Source organism: Anomaloglossus baeobatrachus, chromosome 4 (assembly GCF_048569485.1).
Source record: "Anomaloglossus baeobatrachus isolate aAnoBae1 chromosome 4, aAnoBae1.hap1, whole genome shotgun sequence".
Classification (NCBI taxonomy): Eukaryota; Metazoa; Chordata; class Amphibia; order Anura; family Aromobatidae; genus Anomaloglossus; species Anomaloglossus baeobatrachus.
Window position 1 is genome coordinate 185,783,309 of NC_134356.1, and position 14,644 is coordinate 185,797,952.

A 14,644-nucleotide genomic window follows, 5' to 3' on the forward strand; every position below is an offset into this window, starting at 1 on the left:
CACTCCAGCTGGACTCCCCTCTGTCTCTGGTTAATTACATTTCCATGAATATTAGATATTTTACATTATCTCCTCCTTCTACTATATAGAGCTGAATATAAAAAGAGAAATATATATATATATATATATATATGTATATATATATGTACACTTATATTTCATATATAATATATATATATATATATATTATAGATAGACAGATTGCACATGTATATATAGTATTTGTATATATATGTATATACAATATGAATATCTAATATGCACATGTATATAATATAAAGATTATAAATTATAAATTAATTATAAATGTACATATGTATGTATATATATATTTTTTTTTCATGGAAATGTAATTAGAGTATTAACTGTTTCCCTTTCCTGTTGTGGAAACCTTTGGATTACTATTCTTTTTTAGATAAATGTTAACGTTATCATCTTTTTTTCAACTATTATGTTTTTTATTGTTATTAAGATAGATTATTTAATTCCCTTTCTGTTTTTCTCTCCATCTCTCTCTGACATATTTCTATAAAATGTAACAGTGATATTATGATCTATCTCTCTATCTATCTATTTATTTATATTATATATTTCCATATCATCTATGTATCTATCTATCTATCTAGTTTCTAATATCTATCTCTATTATTTATTTCTATATCATCTATGTATATATGTATCTATTTATCTATCTATCTATGTATTTATCTAGTTTCTAATATCTACCTGTATTATTTATTTCTATATCATCTATCTATCTATCTATCTATCTATTATCTATCTATCTATCCCTCTATCTTTCTATCTATCTATCTATCTATCTAGTTTCTATTATCTATCTACATGTAAATTACAATTTTTTTCTATATGTATAAATCATCACTTCTTACCATATTGCATAGGTTTATTATTAACACCTGCTTATAGCAGAGGCAATGGTTTGAAGGTATATTACCACATCAAAGGAAGTACATGAAAAGGAGACTATCAAATTGATGATTATATATTTATATATCATAGTGATGATTATATAAACATAGAAATGCTAGTCTCCTTGTATATGTATATATCATCTGTGGTGTTATCCATGATAGTGAATTATTGTGTATTACAGTAGATTTTCATTTACACCTGCTACCTATGTAATTTTAGAATTGTGTTCTTTACCCAATTTGTGTAACTTGTAATGAAAATATCAATAACAGTATACCTTGTATATTACACATACAGACTGCAGGAATAAATGACGCGCAAATAAAAAAAAAAAAAAAAGGAATAAAGATAAAAAATAATACTAATATTATAATAAAATCAAGAAACCCTCACCAGGCTACTAGAGGACGTTGCGGCTGTACCCCAAAGTTCACTTGGTAGTTCTCTATGTCTCCACACAGATAAATAAAATGACTATACATCATCAATCAGGCCCATAAAGGTTTACTTTATATGCACTCAATTTCCACCAAACCAAAACTAATTGCATGCATACCTCTAGGCCACTCAGGGACCTGATCAATTAGTCATTAGGCTCTCCATTAGGGGAGTTTTAAGCTTGCTAGTATAAATGTCTGTTGTCAATTTGCTTGTAATTGAGTGTATCAAAAAGACCTGCTATTAGCCCACAGTGTATGAATGATGAATCCTATGTTTTATTATACAAAATATTAATCTTTTACAGTATGTTCTTTATTTCCCAGTCCCCCTGCTATCATTACAGGACACTGCCAGCCACTTTATAGATCAGAGTATTTTATGGCTGCTTGTAAGCAATCCTCATAGCTCCAGATCCGCGCCATGAGAAATGGGATGATGGTATGGGGGCCGCCCGCACTACAGGTGTGGATAGGATTTATGGCCCATGTTCTCTATTAATGACGACACATGTCGGAGTAATCATGGGTGTGGGAACATTTACAATATTGATATCTTCTTCAATAAGTAGGACACTGGAATCACTGCGGATGCAACCAAGGGACAGTTATAATGCTGCGCTTTGTGGGATGTATAAAGTTGGCATTATTCATGGAGCTCGGCTTATAAATAATGATGCAATGTTGTCACCTATTATATGAGCTTGCATTGTCTGTTCTTATGAAAGTAAGATACAATGTCAAAGTCACCAGTTTTCTATTTACTAATATAAAACATTTGAGTCCTGCAGTTTTAGACCCCATTAATAGGTAACACACCTAGTCAATGTGAACACTGCCTAAGGGCGCATTCAGACATCAGTTTTTCACGTACGAGTTCTATTTGTGTTTTTTTGGATAAATCTTGTACCTATTATAGTCATGGGAGTCTATGGGGCTGTTCACATGTCCTACTATAGTGTATGGGGCTGTTCACATGTCCTACTATAGTGTATGGGGCTGTTCACATGTCCTACTATAGTGTATGGGGCTGTTCACATGTCCTACTATAGTGTATGGGGCTGTTCACATGTCCTACTATAGTGTATAGGGCTGTTCACATGTCCTACTATAGTGTATAGGGCTGTTCACATGTCCTACTATAGTGTATGGGGCTGTTCACATGTCCTACTATAGTGTATAGGGCTGTTCACATGTCCTACTATAGTGTATGGGGCTGTTCACGTGTCCTACTATAGTGTATGGGGCTATTCACGTGTCCTACTATAGTGTATGGGGCTGTTCACGTGTCCTACTATAGTGTATGGGGCTGTTCACATGTCCTACTATAGTGTATAGGGCTGTTCACATGTCCTACTATAGTGTATAGGGCTGTTCACATGTCCTACTATAGTGTATGGGGCTGTTCACGTGTCCTACTATAGTGCATGGGGCTGTTCACGTGTCCTACTATAGTGTATGGGGCTGTTCACGTGTCCTACTATAGTCTAGGGGGCTGTTCACGTGTCCTACTATAGTCTAGGGGGCTGTCACGTGTCCTAACATAGTCTAGGGGGCTGTTCATATGTCCGTGTAGTTTCCCTCAAGCTGAGTGGTCCACAGTAAAGCATGGAGGCTTGTCCGATAGTAATCTGAGTGTGGAATCTAACTCGCCAAATGAAAATAACTGAAAGTCGGACAGTTTTTTTCGCATATGAGAAAAATCACTGACGTGTGAAGGCGCCATTAGGGCACGTGCCCATGATCACTGTTATCAGCATTGTAGATGCAGAGTGTTTTCGCTGCATCCAAAACAATGAATTGTACAGTAGAAGCCCAGAGGATGGGATTTATAGAAATCTCTTGCCCACTCTGCTTCTTTTAGATGCTCCATAAACTGACCTGCGGCAGGGTTTCCGAGCCACAGCATGTCACTTTATACTTGCGGAGACGCGAGTGTTCATAGCAGGAGAACACAGCGAAAATTAGCTGCGCCAAGAATCTTGATTGTGGGCATGGGCTCTGCATTCTCTTGCCCAGGACACTAGCGTTTCCGGGAGAGAAAACACACTGGGTCCAGAATGCTGGCACTCCGGATCGTGGGCACATACCCTAAAGGTTACTTTTCATGGGGCGAACATGTAGGGGATCTGTGTACAAAAATTGGGACTGGGAATTAGGTATTTTTCAGCAAGAATTGTCTCTATGTACAGTTATCAACAAGTACATATATACATAATATACATATTATAGCACATAGAGCATACATGTCATATTTCAATATACTGCTATATTAACCTATGACCTGGCCATCTACTCATACTTGGTTATGCTGGCATATTTTATTGGCCCCAACCTTAGCTTTGTCTATTATAATATTCAATTTTCCTAATTGTCAGATTGGCCTTTGGGACTCATGGGCCACTATCATGGTGTGCGCACATGACGTCTGGTGTACCCACATCATTTTTGAACCAGAAGACGTTTCAGGAAAATGCTGGTGGCGTTTTACCTAAAGACACCTTTTAGTTGTCTTTCTGGGTGTCTTTTGCAGAGGCTCTGCCACTAGTGTCTTTTACACTTTATATATAAAAAAAAATTGAAGAAATGGTCCGGAACACTTGTTGGTACAATCTGTAGGTGCACATTCACACTGTGGCTATTTAACACACACAGACTGAGAAAAAAAATGAACAAATAGTCGGTAGTAAGTGAATAAATTAATAGTAATAATATATGTAAATAACTTAGGGTACTTGGTTGAAATTATTTTGATCAAAAGAGCATAAAAACCATCCCACCACGACAAGGTGTACCTAATCAGGATGGTTCCTAGCTCTAGTAGTTCAGCCAGCAGGGCTCAAAATAAGACAAGGGCAAAGCAGGACCCAGGACCTGACTGTTTCACACCTACATGTGGAAAGATATATAGACAGAGTGCACAGCCTACCTTGTCGCGGTGGAGTGGCTTGTATGCTCTCTAGATCATAATAGTGTCAACTAAGTACCTACCGTATATATATATATATATATATATATATATATATATATATATTGTATTTCACACAGTTGCGGCGTCCAAGCTGAAAAGCTAGAAGAATGGACAATCCGGTTCTTAGTTGCGCAATGGCTTTCGAAGCCTGTAGATAAAAGAAGTTCTAAGGAGATGGAACATATGGACATTTTGGCATTGCTTTGTATTATGTCCTCTCTTAAAGCATTTTTATAACCCTTCTTCAGGTATGTTCCAGATTAAATCTGACAGAAAAAGACGTCATGTGCACATACTCTTTGATGCCTATGGATACCTATACGGTATAGGCTATAGGCTATACCGACCATTTGAATGAATGAAAGTAAACAACCTTCTTTTTTTCCCATACCTAGGAGAATGCTTGAATAAATCATGTGGGAACTGTATCTTAATCATCAGTTGTAGTGTAGGAACTACCAGACACCAATGATTTATTGACTGGACGGACAGTTGTACGTTGTACTCCATCAATCCACCTGCTTCACATCTTTCTATTGCAGCAATAGAGAAAAACATCATCATAATACTAAAGGCTTTCTAGGCAAAAGCTATAGTCCATTAAATTGGAGATGTTCTGCACTTGATTAATGTACCAAATGGCAATTCTGTATAAACGCTAATATCCCAGTCCGACAAATAGGAACGAAAGCAAGCACATCTGCACAAATGCATGGGGCAGGATAGGATCATTTAGATGGGAGTACCCTTTGCATCATTTTAGATATATTTTCTTATTCATGTTGCCCAAGGTGAGAAAGGGAATCTGTCAGCAGGTTTTTGCCATGTAATCTGACGACAGCATGCGGTAAGGGTTAAAACATAGAATTCAGGGATGCCTATCTTGTAAAGGTCCAATCTGTTGGTTTCCTTGAATGTTTGTATAAGCAGCAGGACTCCTCATTGTTTGGACTACACTGGCTTGTGCACAGCAGTCGAACACGCCTCCTCCTCTGATTAGCACCTCACTGTCAATGTACAATCTCTACAAAGAGCCTGATGTGGGCGGGGTTAGCTTTCTCTGCTAAATTGCTAAATCCAAAATCTAGCGGCTGCACCCATTAATCTAAGTGATACATCATTGGATTCAGAATCGCATTGCCTACATCATGCTACTCTTAGATTAGGTATCAAAAACCTGATAACAGATTCCCTTTAATGCTATGATTAAAAGGATTACCAAGTTTTAGAAAAAAAATTACATTTTTCATAAACTCTACTAGGAGATTGTGAGAGAATCCCTTATTCAGGATTCTCATTCCTGTGACAGAATGAAGAGTAGCTACATAGACTGTCCCGCTATGGCGAACGTGTCCTGTACAGCATTGTGTGGGCAACCTGGGTCATTCAGAAGTCTCAAATTTTTCACTTATGTTTCATCAGTGAGTTTCATCAGTGTTTTGTATCCGATTTTCATCAGTGTTTGGTCAGTGTTTTGGTTTTTACTATCAGTGTTTCATTAGTGATTTTTCACGAAAATTTTTTTATTTTCATGAAAAATAAAAAATTAAAAAATATATAAACTGCAAAGTTTCTGCTATTCATTCCAATGTTAATCACGGACAGCACCCAGATGCTGTCTGTGATTTTTATGGACCCATTGATTTGTATGGGTAACTTTGAGAGCTAACTCCAGTAAAAAGCAAAAAAGTCTCAGTGAATTTTTGTGCACTACCCTATTTGCAAAAAAACCCCCAAAAAAACAAAAAAAAAACAAAAAAACAAAAAAAACATGGACATGTGAACAGCCCCATTGGTAGGTATTTTATCAATGAAAATATAAATATAATATGTACATGAATCCCGGATGTCTGAATGAGGCCTGATTAATGTTTGGAGTTATGAAACTGCAGTGAAAGTGAGCATTAGGCTATGTGCATACATACATTGAATATTTACAGCAGAGTTTTCTGCAGCAAAATAGAGAGTTGGGAGAAAAAATGCTGCATAAAATCAGAATTTATTTGTGTTTTTTACACATTTTTGGGTGTTTTTGATACGTTTTCACTTGCGTTTTTTACTGATTCATTTGAATGTGTGAAAAATGCTTTAAAAACAGTGAAAAATAAGGAGAAATCTCATCCACTTTACTGGTACTATAAAATGCTGCATTTTCACTGCAATAATGAGTGAGGAAAAAAATGAGGCATAAACGCAGAGTGTGAACAAGCCCTCCTTTTTGTCAGTTTTCCCCCACAGTTTTCAGTTAATTACTGGGGGGCCTGCAGGGGACACTGTAAGCTAAGCTTATTATTAAGGGATCCTTTATATAAGAAAGGATTCTCTAGAATGGACTGATTTATTTTTTTTTTTCGTTTTTACACTTTTGTTTTTTTCCCCTTTTTCCAAGTGGATAACTTTTATTTTTTGTGTTAGCATAGTTGTATACAGGTTTATTTTTTGTGGAGCAAGTGGTAGTTTGAAAGACACCAATCATTTGAGCATATAAAGGAAATGGGTTGTAATGGTAAAAAGTATGAAGGTCCTACATTAATTTTTGGGTTACTTTTTTATGACATTTATTGCGCTATAAAGATGTCCTGGCACTATGATTTTCCATATACAATTGTATAGTCTTTTTTTTTTTTAGGTGAAAAAAAAAAAATTCAGAACTTGGTAAAAAAAAAAAATATTTTATGTTGTCATTTTCTGAGACTCATAACTCTTTAATGTTGTTGTCAATGAAGCGGTACAACTAGGGTTTGTTTTCATTATTTTATTACTTATTCCAATTTTTTAACATTTCATATTTTATTTGCTTCTTACTTTTTTAGAGAGGGTTAATAATAGAAAAACGGCAATTCTAGGGTTTTGATTTATTTTTCTTTTCTTTCTTTTTTTATATTACGTATTATATTTATTCTTTCATGGATCATACTTATTTTGAATGCTGAGATTAATTTATTCATTTTTTAATTTGGAAAAGGGGGATGATATAAACTTTTATATTTATTGTAATGTTGAATATATATTGTAAAATATATATAATTGTTGGCACCCCTCGTTTAATGAAAGAAAAACCCACAATGGTCACAGAAATAACTTGAATCTGACAAAAGTAATAATAAATAAAAATTCTATGAAAATGAGCAAATGAAAGTTAGACATTGCTTTTCTGCTTCCACAGAATGTTTAAAAAAATAAATAAAAATAAAACTCATGAAATAGGCCTGGACAGAAATGTTGACCCCTGAAAATAATGTGACAAAGGGGATATGTTAAATCAAGGTATGTCCACTAATTGGCATCACAGGTGTCTACATTCTTGTAATCAGTCAGGGGACCTGTATATAGGGCTACAGATACTCACTGTGCTGTTTGGGGACATGTTGTGTACCACACTCAACATGGCCCAGAGGAAGCAAAGGAAAGAGTTGTCTCAGGAGATTAGAAAGAAAATTATAGACAAGCATGTTAAAGGTAAACATTATAAGACCATGTCCAAACAGCTTGATGTCCCTGTGACTACAGTTGCATATATCATTCAGAAATTTAAGATCCATGGGACTGTAGCCAACGTCCTTGGATGTGGCCGCAGAGGAAAATTGATGACAAATCAAAGAGACGGATAACACGAATGGTAACAAAAGAGCCCAGAAAAACATCTAAAGAGATTAAAGGTGAACTTCAAGCTCAAGGATCATCAGTGTCGGATTGCACCATCCGTCATTGTTTGAGCCAAAGTGGACTTCATAGGAGACTACCAAGGAGGACACCATTGTTGAAAAAAAAATCATAAAAAAGCCAGACTAGAATTTGCCAAACTACATGTTGACAAGCCATAAAGCTGCTGGGGGAATGTCTTATGGACAAATGAGACAAAAATGGAACTTTTTGGCAAGGCACATCAGCTCTGTGTTCACAGATAGAAAAATGAAGCATATCAAGAAAAGAACACTGTCCCTTCTGTGAAACATGGAGGAGGTTCTGTTATGTTCTGGGGCTGCTTTGCTGCATCTGGTACAGGGTGTCTTGAATCTGTGCAGGGTACAATGAAATGTCAAGGCTATCAGGGGATTCAAGAGAGAAATGTGCTGCCCAGTGTCAGAAAGCTTGGTCTCAGTTGCTGGTCATGGGTCTTGCAACAGGATAATGACCCAAAACACACAGCTAAAAACACCCAAGAATGGCTAAGAGGAAAACATTGGACCATTCTGAAGTGGCCTTTTATGAGCCCTGACCTAAATCTTATTGAGCATCTTTGGAAAGAGCTGAAACATGCCGTCTGGAAAAGGCAACCTTCAAACACCACACAACTGGAGCAGTTTGCTCTTGAGGAGTGGCCAAAATACCTGTGAGAGTTACAGAAGTCTCATTGACAGTTGCAGGAGTCGTTTGATTTCAGTGATTGCCTTAAAAGGTTATACAACAAAATGTTAAGTTAGGAGGGCGCCATCATTTCTGTCCAGGCCTATTTCATGAGATTTATTTTTTTTTAAATTCTGTGGAAGCAGAAAAGCAGCAATGTCTGACTTTCATTTGTTCATTTTCATAGATTTTTTTATTTATTATTATTTCTGTCTGATTTAAGTTATTTCTGTGACCATTGTGGGTTTTTCTTTCACTAAATGAGGGGTTACAACAATTTTGACCACGTGTATATATATATTTATATATATATATATATATATATATATATATATATATATATAGCTATAAAATAAATCCAGCAAAGACTTGGAAACACCGGAGCTGTAATAAAACATCTTTATTTGTGATATCCATAAAAAGTAAACACAACCCACAAGGCTAATGAACAGCAAGTATGGTTAGCAGGAGATATCGCAGATGGGACTACGCGTTTCGGGGCCTTGTCCGCCTTCCTCATGATCTTAACCTCATGGTTATACTTATGGTTAGGATCATCAGGAAGGTGGACAAGGCCGCTGAAACGCGTAGTCCCATCTGCGATATCTCCTGCTAACCATACTTTGTTGTTCCTGAGCCTTGTGGGTCATGTTTACTTTTTATGGATATCACAAATAAAGAAGATGTTTTATTACAGCACCGGTGTTTCTAAGTTTTTGCTGGATTTTGCTGGATATAGGCATTTCCATTGCTGGATGCACTTCTGTCGATGTCTGTGCAAGGCTTTGTTTACCGGGTGAATCTTACCTAGGTGGCTTGTAGGCTGGAGCTGGACTTTCATTTACTTGGATGAATATATATATATAGAATATCATCAAAAAGTTAATTTATTTCAGTAATTCAATACAAAAAGGGAAATGCATATATTATATAGAGTATATAGAGTCATTACAAACAGAGTGATCTATTTCAAAAGTGTTTATTTCTGTTAATGTTGATGATTATGGCTTACAGCCAATGAAAACCAAAAAGTCATTGTGCCGCCCCCATGCCAGCAGTTGGGCTGCTCGGATCCGGATCCGCAGTGTGGCTTGAGGGATTTTCCGGACCCGGGGGTCGCGCGGACACTTCAAATAAAAGGGGACGTATATGTACGGGGATTGCTGTAAGCTCTTCGTGACGCCACCCACGTTGTGTGGTGAAATGTAGCACCACCGCTGCTGTTGGAGAGCACCCAGGGGCAATGGGATAGCAGCTGGATATTAACCCCTCCGTGGGTAGGGATGGATACCCTGGGGCCCAGTGTCTCTGTGCGGAGGATGGTGGCTGCAGGGGCCGGCGTGCCCGGTTGGGCCAGGGGATGTTAGTGTACTCACAGTCAAAGAAATCACACAAGTCCTGTGGTAAACAAAGGTGCCAGTGGCCGGCCGCCGTGGCCGGGTGTATTCTGGTCCCTCACCCGGGGTGATGGTCTGTGTCACTTTCCTCTGCACGGTTTTTAGTTCTCTTTGGACTTCTCGGTATAGAACACGGGAGTCCGCTCCCAGAACTATGGTTGGGAGCCTTGCCCGCAGACGCTGACCCGTGGGATCTAAAAGGGCCCTGGCGGATGCCCTATCCCCCGCGGTGGGCTGCTGGTCTGCTCTTTTGGGACTTTAGGTGGGACAGGACCTATAATCCTGTCCTCTACTGGTGAATTAACAAAGCCGGTGGTTCCGGTCCTTGCTTCAGGGACCAGGTACCCCCTCTGTGCACGGTTTACGGGTCGGTTCTCCGGTGTCTGTACCGGCGGGCTCCTACCCTGTCCCAGTCCACCTCGGATCTCCGTAAGCCTTCTTCCTGTCTCCTGACAGACACGGACCATCATCTGCCACCTAGCCAGCACGCCGGGGCTCCAACCCCGATGCCTTTCCTCTCTGGCTTCCACTTCAACTCCACTTCACTTTCTCCTCTCCTGTACTGAGCTGAACTCAACACCACTCAACTCAACTGAACTGAACTGAACTCAACTTTTCCCGCCCTGGGCTCTCTAGACCCCTAGGTGGGCGTTTTACTTCCACCTGGTCCCGCCCACTAATGTGCCTTTCCTACCATGGGGGGGGTGTGACTAGGGTTTTGTCGGCTTGGTGTAATTCTGTGAGGGAAGGTGTAATGTGGGGGTCTACTTGGTGTTTGACACCTGGCGGCGCCAGGGCGCCACATTCCCCCTTGGTTTAATACAGACCGTCCACGGGCTGTCCGACCACTGACATTTATTTTTTCTGCAACTGCAAACGGGAAAAAGGGGATAACATATAAAAACATATAGAATATTAAAACATTTCTTCCCTTTCGGAAGGCACATTTCTTAAACGTTTCAACAACCGGACCACTTTCCCATTGCACCCGCCACCCAAGAAAACCTGTTCCCTGGTGCCACCGCTAAAACTGGTGGGCACCCCTTTCCCAAGTCCAAAACATTTCCAGGTGACGCCCTCACGGGCAGGGTAAAAAGTTCCTTACCCGGCAGTCCTTTGTCAAGGGCCCCATAGTCCGAGGACCCCGACCTGGAGGTTAGTCACCGGTTTTGGTAGTGACTGGGCCTCGGCTTACTCCACCGCAGGCCCTTCCTCCAATCAGCCTCTCCAGAGACTGTGCCAGTGCATAACAAGAAAGTGGTTTGGGTATTTACAAGGCCCAAAAGTTTTTGGGTTGGCCTGCCAGTTCTCAGCCTTGGTCCATTTTAAAACTGTAGCATTTTGCAACAGGGAGAAACAACAACTGTGGTAGCCGGGAAACCGCTACCTTACTCTCTCTCTGCAACTGGAGATGGTGGAGGGGAGTGGAGGCACAGCTGCCCGTCAATCTTCACCCACTTCTTCATGTCTAGGGCGAACCATCCCCTCTCTCCACAGTGTCGGGTGTATGAGACCATATCTCCGGGCTCCAGGTCTCGATCCGGGTGCCCTGTGGGCAGGTGAGGGGCCACATCCCTCCGGGACACGAAGGTCTCTGCATCCATGCCCGGCTGATAAATGAACCCCCACCCCTTTTGGGGGTTAAAATGGCGGACCTGCCCACGGTAAGTCGGTCCCCGCACCCGGAAGGTGGCTTGCCGGAGGTGGTCCTTCTCCTGATATGTCCGGGACAACACCTCTGCCTTTTTTTTCTCCCGGGCATCCATCTCCTTCTTGAGCTGCCTCTGCTGCCGCTCCCAGTACGGAGAGCGGTCTTCAGGCTCCTCCCCCTGCTCGGGAGCTCGGCTCACGCAGACGACCTCACTGCCGGCTACAAGCGGCTCCATTCTTGGCCAAGGGCTCTGCTCCAAATTAGCCTGCTCCACTCTCCTGCAGGCACATCCCAGCTGCCCCACAGCCGGGACCGGGTACGGGTCGGCAGTCTGGGTCGCTGCCGCAGCTGTCTTCCGGGTTGGCTCTGCCTCTGATGCGGCCGGGCGGTCTGCCGGGGCCGGTGTCGTCATACGTGCGGCCAACTCTCGGGGGTGACATCATCTTAGGCGCGGCCTGGCTTGGGGCCGGAGTGGATGTCTTCCGGGCTTTGGTCTGGCACGGGGCTGGTACGGGTGCCGGAGCGGTGGCGTGCTCGTGGCCTGAGGTCCCCGTTGCCGGGTCCTCGCAGGTAGACGCAACGGGTTCCGCTGCCATAGCTTGGGGCAGCTGACCGATCAGGGCACTAGCTACAAGTGCGGATGGCGAGGGAGGCGACGTGGCGGACGGGGGCAGACAGAGTTCCTCAGTCGGTTGGGCCGGTTCCGGTGGAACATAGGGGCGTGGGTTGCTTACCTCCTCCACTGAGCTGAACTCAACACCACTCAACTCAACTGAACTGAACTGAACTTTTCCCGCCCCGGGTTCTCTAGACCCTTAGGTGGGTGTTTTCCTTCCACCTGGTCCCGCCCACTGGTGTGCCTTTCCTACCCTGGGGTGGGGGTGATTAGGGTTTTGTCGGCTTGGTGTAACCCTTTGAGGGAAGGTGTAATGTGGGGGTCTACTTGATGTGTGACACCTGGCGTCACGAGGGCGTCACATCATTATCTCAGAAAATTAGAATAATTACCACAAAACACCACAGTACTGATGAGAATTAGTCATCATCACAAATATCATTTCCATCCAGGTACCTTATAGATGACATTGTCTCTGATCACAGTCGTCTTTTTCTTTTCTTCTTGTTAAGATGCTATGATGACTTTTCACAGCCACAGCGTGTCTCTGCAGACTTCCATCTTCTCTGGTCTTCTTACAAATAGCAGAATGATTACCATGTTCCTGAATAAAAATATCTGCCCTACACTTGGCCCCTGAATAAATAATTGCCCCTCACTATGTTCCCTGCACAAAATATGACACACACACTGTCCCTCTAATGGCACATGCCCTCTACATTGCCCTCTGCTTTCCATACTGGAACCCTCTTCACATTGTCCTCTACATTTTGTCTCCCTGTACTGTACAGTCTTTATACTGTGCCCCTTCATCACACACCCACTTCTCAACATATCTTCCCCTCCTTGCTGTGGCCTTATACTGTCCCCACCATGTTTCCATCTCTCCATACCACCCTCCACCCCACACTACCCAGTCCCTATTCTGTGCCCCTCATGTTTTTCTCATTCCATACACTCTCCTTACTACCTCTGCACTCATCCTCCCTCACTTCTCATTCTGTATTCACAGTCATTGCCCCCTCACTCCTTATACTGTGTCCGCATACATATCCCCCTTCACTCTCTATACTGTGTCTGTATACATTACTCCCTCACTCTTTATACTGTGTCTGCATACATTCCTCCCTTCGCTCTCCATACTGTCTGCATACATTGCCCCATTCACTCCTCATACATGGTGTATGTAAGCTCATGTTCACACTGGCCATAAGACATAAAAAAACAAAGAAGAAAATAATATGAACATGTACCCTGCTGTAACATGAGCTTACAAGTTGCATGTACACCAACTCATACTCTGGCTCCCTTTTTTGTTTTTTGTAGCCTCTTGTGCTCAGTACAAATAGGGTGTGGCCCTTTTCTTAGTGAGCTGGGCATATCATCTCATCTATTGCTTCCCATGGCTGCGTGTCCAGTTGGGACCCAGCCACTCTTTGCCCTTATTCAGATTGATGTCTTTATTATATTGATATATATATGATATTGTACTTGTCCCTATGTATACCTCTTTCACATGTAAAGCGCCATGGAATTGATGGCGCTATAATAATAATAATGTCTGTTGACACATGGGAGGTTTTAATACAGTATTAGAGAGTGTAGGTACTGCCCGATTGGGTACACCTTGTCGCAGAGGTATGGCTTTACGTTTTTTTGATCAAAATAGTGTTTATTAAGTACCCTATGTTTATTTATATCCATTATCCTTTTATTTAGTTACAGCAGAGTATATGTCCATATTATTTTCTTCTTTGTTTTTTTATGTCTTATGGCCAGTGTAAACATGAGCTTGTAAGTTACATGTACACCAACTCATACTCTGGCTCACTTTTTTGTTTTTTTTACTCCTCATACTCATCCCCTATCACTCCTCCTACTGTATCCACATTCATTCCCCTCTTACACATCATACTATGTCTGCATAAATTCCCCCCTCACTCCCCATACTGTATGCGCATACATTTGTGGCGCCCCTGAGGCTTCAGTCGCCACAGGTTACTGCATCTCACTTAAGGTGCAGTACTCATCCCGGGTAAGGAAGAGGTTAATTGCTGGTGTTCACCACATTCACAAACCACACACAGTCAGGTGCTTTCCCACTGGGATTGGTCTAGGGTAGTCAGGGGGTGGCTATCACGAGGCATGGGATTTTCCCGGACACTAGGACAACCACCTGGGGGGCGGCACTACTTGGGGAAAAGGAAGGAGCATCTTCACACTAGAGGAGTTTACCATGGGCACAGCTAGAGGTAAAGAGCACAGTCAGGACCTCGGTCCAGGCATTTTCTG